Source organism: Conger conger, chromosome 17 (assembly GCF_963514075.1).
Source record: "Conger conger chromosome 17, fConCon1.1, whole genome shotgun sequence".
NCBI classification, from domain to species: Eukaryota; Metazoa; Chordata; class Actinopteri; order Anguilliformes; family Congridae; genus Conger; species Conger conger.
This window is the reverse complement of record NC_083776.1, coordinates 17464076-17471177: the sequence shown is the minus strand read 5'-3', so window position 1 is coordinate 17471177 and position 7102 is coordinate 17464076.

Genomic DNA, 7102 nt, shown 5'->3' with positions numbered 1-7102 from the left:
TGGGTGGCAGGCCCAGTGTGGGCTGAAAAAGCCCTTTTAGCACTGGAGCCAGTCTGGAGTCCAAACGGAGTACGCACACTAAGCATACAATGTGGGACACAGCATATGGGGGGCGGCCTGTAGTATAGTGGTTAAGGTAAATGACTGGGACACCCAAGGTCAGTGGTTGTAATCCTGGTGTAGCCACAATAAGATCCACACAGCCGTTGGGCCCTTGAGCAAGGCCCTTAACCCTGCAATGCTCCAGGGGAGGATTATCTCCTGCTTAGTCTAATCAACTGTACATCGCTCTGGATAACATTACATTACATTACATTATTGGCATTTGGCAGACGCTCTTATCCACAGCGACGTACAACAAAGTGCATACCCATAACCAGGGATAAGTTCGCTGAAAGACCCTAGAGGGAAGTACAATTTCAACTGCTACCTGTACAACGAAGATAAGGACGAGGGCCCTTTTTTTTTTTTTTTTTTTGAGAACAAAGAAACAAACAAACAGAGCAAAAGTGACCAAAGTTAACTATTAACTGCTTACCTAGCCAACTAAAAATACCGATACACAAAGCAAGTCACAGAGACAACAATTAAGGTTCACAGGGAGGTAGGGAGGGATGGGGAGAGGTGCTGCTTGAAGAGGTGTGTCTTCAGCTTGCGCTTGAAGGTGGGGAGAGATTCTACAGTTCTGACCTCAACGGGGAGTTCGTTCCACCACCGTGGAGCCAGAACAGACAGTAGTCGTGAGCGTGATGTGGAGGTTCGGAGAGGGGGAGGTGCCAAGCGGCCTGTGGAGGCTGAATGAAGAGGTCTGGCAGGGGTGTAGGGTCTGATGATTTTTTGTAGATAAGCTGAGGAAGACCCTTTAACTGCTTGGAAGGCTAGCACCAATGTTTTGAATTTGATGCGAGCCATGACAGGCAGCCAGTGGAGGGAAGTGAGCAGGGGGGTGATGTGTGAGTATTTGGGAAGGTTGAAGACCAGACGAGCTGCTGCATTCTGGATAAGAGTGTCTGCCAAATGCCAATAATGTAATGTAAATAATGGACACGGATAACTCTGAGCACATCTGAGCTGTTTGTGAAAGTCTGCCAGTAATACGTATGTCAAAAAGTTTCATCAAAAAAACATTTCCTCACTGTTAGGAATCCCCTCTATGCTGGGAAGTCTATCAACCAAATTGAGCCTATAGTATCCTGGCCTAACAGCGATGCACCAGACTAGTTTTAATGAGAGAGAAGTTTCCTAACTGAAGGTTTGTGCTGTGGGCGTAATGGAACAAGGAAATCAAAATGAAATTGAATAAAAACCAAAACGGCACAGGATAACATCCTCCATTTCCACAGGTGACTCACCACTGTTGGAAAACAACCCCCTTACTCTCACCAGGGCCAGCCCAATCATTCTGCCTTCTGAGGTGGCGTTTAATTTAATTCTTTATGGGTAACAAATGAAACGAAAGAAAAACCGAGCAAAACGAATTCCCCGGCACAGTGGACGGCTCTCCCCGAATCCGGTAGGTGATTAAGACAGGGTAATACGATGTGCGGTAACCTTCCCTCTAAGTCGTGCTTACCGGTATGTAATTACGAAATGGAGCAAGAAATTTTTTTCCTCTAAGCCGTATCTCTCACTGTCCTCACCAAACAAATCTCAGTTTGCATTCTCGTTCTTGTCGCATCAATTAGGAGGCCAACCTAAACCACCTGTGGAACAGGGGCATGTCCCGCTGCCTGGCGTAACAGCAGTAAGTGCCAAAACAAAAACAAAGCAAAAGGGGAAAGGAACAAAAAGAAAACAAGGAATGTCAATGTGTGTACTTCCTAGTCATGCCACTGAAGTACACAACCAAGACTTAGTACCTGTGTTTCATGGGGAGTATACATAACTTAGACATACTTGCACATATAAATACATAAAGTCAAAACATAAAACCCAGTTATAGAGCAAAGACAAGAACTGGTATCTGGATGAACAGTGGCAACTATGGAAGAATGAACACTGGTAACTATGGAAACATGAACAGTGGTAACTGCAGGGAACCATGAACAGTGATAACTGCATGCGAACATGAATACTGGTAACTATGGAAACATTAACACTGATCATTCCATGGAAATGTGAACACCAGGAACTGTATGGCAACAGGTACACTGGTAACTATGGAAATGTGAACACTGCTAACTATGGAAACATGAACACTGGTAACTATGGAAACACTGGAAACTACATCCCCTCCTGATCCCAGGATCCCCACACCTCCTACCATCTGTTTCACTTTTAGGGAGAGGCCACAGGCAAAAAGCTGTCTGTTCCCATGGTAACTACAGCCCCCCACCCCTGAGGGAGAAGGGTAAGCACCCTGTGCGTCCCACTCGACCCCCCCCCGCCAAAACACAGTGATCATCACTGACAAAGACAACACTGCAAACCACTCGTTCGTCTACTGTCCCTGAGCAATTAAATTTATTTTGGTACAGTGGTGAATTACGCAAACTAGATGACACAATTCAGTTTCATGTCATTTCATGTCATGTGTTCTCTTTTTCCATCATGGGAAACAGACAGTATGCAGTGGAACTGAAGTGAAACAGGAGCTCCCCCCCCCCCTTTCCCCATTCTACTGAACAAGGTGGTCCCCCCCCCCCTCCGAAAAAGTCTACCAACCCCCCAAACTACCACCCAACCCCCATCTTCTGACACATGCCAGCCCCAGCGGGGATCCAACCCCTCCCCCACCTGCCCCCCCCACCCCTCCCCTGCCCCCACTCTCCAAGTCAGATCTTTCCACCTCATGGCTGGTCACTGTCCCCCTAACCACCTGAGGATTTCAACCCCATGGACTCAGAGAAACACCAATTACACTTGAAATACTACTCAGGAGTTCTGTTCCTACACCACAGATCAAATTAATCAATTATAAAAGACTAGAAAGAATATAAAAAACTATTATTATATTGTCCATCTTCAGTACAGTATATGCTCTGGCTATTTTATTGCAAGCGGTATTGTATAATTCTGTTTTGTTTTTCTTTCTAACGGTGCTATTATTTGAGTGCAGCGAGAGACACGTGGCATTCCATTGATGTAGCACATCAAAAACGGAAAACATGGTGCATGGCTGGAGAATTTCCCTTTGTGAGTTACAGAAACCATTCCCTCTGTGACTAATCTCCGCAAATTACCAAAATCAAACTTAATGTCATCATGCTGGTTTTTCATAGGTTCGGCCCCGATGTTGCGGGTTGTTACCCAGATAACTGCGTGAGAGATCTGCGCCGAGCGCAGTTGGAGATTATGAGGCTGCAGATGGGAAACATTACTGCAGTTCGGTGCCTTGCTCGACTTCCTCGTAGGACTGAGAGTTAAACTGCTTCTAAGGCGAGGGGAAAGGCTGGCAGCTCGAGGTAATTGCAATAGCATGTGGGGCAAGGCCTCAGCCAATATCTGCAGGTGCTTCAGTGCAAGCTTAACGTGCAAACAGAACCCACTTCCTTTAGAATGGGAAGTTCTGTCCAACTGAAGCAAAAGCTAAATGTGTAAACAGAGCCCATGTCCTTCAGAATGGGAAGTTCAGTCCAACTGAAGCAAAAGCTAAATGTGTAAACAGAGCCCACATTCTTCAGAATGGGAAGTTCTGTCCAACTGAAGCAAAAGCTAAATGTGTAAACAGAGCCCATGTTCTTTAGAATTGGAAATTCTGTCCAACTGAAGCAAAAGCTAAACGTGTAAACAGAGCCCACATTCTTCAGAATGGGAAGTTCTGTCCAACCGAAGCAAAAAGGGTAGCCAGAGTCAGACCATTTTCCCATCGGCTACTTTTCCCCCTTTAAAGGCCCATTTAGCATTTTCTAGTAAAGGCTAGCTAGCAAAAAAAAGCAAGTGGTTATAGAATTACTGCAGTCAGTCATCAGAAAAGACAGGCCAAGTGTTGTTCGGAGCTCATTATGAGCAGCACAAAGAGAGCTGGGGGTACGGACGGGTCTCTCCGTGGTATGTTTGGGGGGGTGGAAATCTGAACACCCCCTGGGCTTCAGGCGCGGAGCTCTGTTGGCATGGGAACTGCTCGGTACATGAGTAGAACATGCACAAGAACTGATACTGATGGAGTATGGACAACATGATGCAAAAGGGTGTGTTTCATATTGCTAATGTGCATGTTGCTTTGATAGATGCATATGCCCATGCATGCGTGTTCATGAAAGTGAAGCAGAAACCAGTGCAAACTTAGTTCGCCCATGCTGCATTTGGTACAAACATTTGCCACAAACTTGTCTTTAAAAAATTAATATGATTAATTTGATTCTCATGTTTACTTGTGCAGTTCATTAAATACTGTATGTGCATAGTGCATACCATTACATTTTTCAGGTGAGTAAACTTTGCGTTGATTACCTCCCCTCAGGAATCCATGTGGCACAATGCCTGGCTTACTGCCTGGCAGTGCACAGCCACAGTTAGCACATGCTCAAATACAAAGGGATTTCGGTACTTAATCCGGGAAGAGTAACTCGATACAGGCGTGACTGTGTAAAATGTATTTAGGACAGAAAATGTGTTTGGCCTGTTTCAGAACAATGTGTTTGTCAATGCTGAACTCCATTACCCTGTTAAAGTGGTTTGGTAAGGAGGAAGCTGTTCTGTCCGGCAATGCTGAACTTGCGTAAGTGTTCTGTTTTGCCTCTCACCCACTGACGGTTAATGGGAATCGCAACGTGTTACGGAAAACATAACGCTATGGAAACCTGAAGCAGATGAAGAGAAAACATGGGAGGACTTGTGTCCTGTGTGTGAAAGTAGTCTGTAAAGAGGTCCAGCTGATGATTATTTTACACACTTCTCGTTACATCACGATTATGTCTTCCACTGGCTCCACTACAGGACTGGAGCTGGAGACATTTTACCTGTGTTACATTAATGCTGCATCCCAGCATTCTGTCAAATAAAACAGAATGAAAAGTAATTTGCTTACGTGCACCTCATTAATCATCGAGTTTATCACTACAGAGAGCTGGAACAAAGTATAGGAATACAGCATCACCGTGTGGAGGGAAGTTGATTAATTGTCTGAACTTTTGAGTCCAGCAGGCTTTAAGAAACAAAGACCAGTTCAATTATAATTATAACGACATTACAGTTATTTTCAGTTTTCAATGACAAATGACGCAGATAAAGAAACACTGAAACTCAACACAGACCTGCTTTATCATACCAAACAATTACACAAGCCGCTTATGAAAATGTATTGACAATGCTCGTTGACATACTAACAACCAGAGATTGTGCTTTGTCGGATTCAGTTACACTGGGAAAATGTGACCGTTGGTTTTGACAGGACACCTGAATGCAGTTTAAACTGAATCTCAACTGTAGAATGCCAAAACTTTCCATCTGATAATCCTCAAGGGACATTCCTACAGCCATAAAACTCACATCTTCAGTTTCATGGATCGGCATTTTGGGACTTCTATGTGTAATCAGGGGACTGTTTTCTACCCCTTTCTACAAAGAATGCAAAGGTTAAGATACATATCTGATCTAGTTCTGGGACAGTAATTAAACATAATATTATTGTGGAATAGTATTCAGCTGTACTGATATAAGACAGCCTCTGTCACTCAGTTAATGCAGCTACGAATCTAATCCAAACAGAAGAACAGTTGAATAAAAACGATTTACATTTCACATTTCGCAATGTGCAATACGTCTTTGTGGTGTAAATAGTGTTATTGGCAAACTATTTATACTGTGTTTTTGCCAGTGTTTTGTAATAATGACAGTGAGCTATCCATGATTCATGCCCTTGGTTGGATTTAGACTGCTCTGTCCAATGGCCCTACATCAGTCATGCTTTCCAGATGCGTCTTCGCTGTGGTGAAGGAGCACGACGACTGGGTTAAAAATAAAATGGGAAAACAATGGCAGCCCCCCCCCCCCCAAACTCCCCCAAATCCCTGTGAAGAAAGTGTTGTGGAGACTCTTAACAGCAACAACTTCCGAACGGCCGTTTGAGCAGGAAGGGGAAACGGTTTTGTGCTACTTAAACAACAGAGAGCACCCGTTCTCCATTCATCGCAGAGAGCGTGTGCTCCACAGACCTCACAATACATAACTCAGCCTGCACCGGCAGCACGTGCCCAGGGAGAATGGCTTCAGCACAGCTTCTGAAGCTTTCTCTCCCCATTTTCTACTGCATTCAACGAGAAGAACATATACTTTTCTGTTCTCCTGATGAGGCCCAACTCAATTCTAATAGGTGTCCACTATATCAAATGATGTAAAATAAAATTTGAAAGAGAAAAAGCTAAATAAAAAATACTTCTCTGGTCGACCATCTTCCCTGATTGTTAGACAGTTAAGTCAGGTAAAAGCATATACAGCTTTTTACCCCAGTTTTATTTTGTGGCCAAATGGAAACACCTGGGGCGAAAAGGTCTTCTGTGGATTCCTCTGCAAGAGATGCAGGGGTGTCGAGTGTGGATTCTGCTGCACGGATGCAGCTGTATAGATATGTGCTTCAACGCTCACTCCTTCTGTCAGAGAATAAACTGCGAGATGGAGGATATTCCACCACCAACAATGAATATAACTTGGTGGGGGAAAAAACAACTGAGAAATGCCATGCACATACACATTTGCACTGTGTGAACCATTTTACAGCTTTTGAAACTTTCTACCAATGCACCACTTCAGTTTGATTAAAATTATACAGACTTTTTTTTCATGATTTGGAAAACAGGATCCATTGTCACGATTGTTTAGAATACCAGGTATTCAGCATAAAATGCAACTCTCGATTAACTCAACCAATTTTTAAACGAAATGCAGAAAATACCCGAAATGTTGAGACTACAGAAGTAGTCAAAACGGAAAACGGAATTCCGAGAATGTCCCGAAAATCGAAGCATTTCAAGTTCTAAAACTAGAACTAGTCTATACCAGGGACATAGTACTGGATTATCTGTTGCAGTATAAAACGTAGACATGGCTGTGTATGCAGTGATGCAACATATTTTACCATGTTCATGTCATGTCTCAATTTCTGCTTGTGTAGGCTTGCAGACAGTAGGCTATGGCAAACCTATGCTACTGATAAACACACATA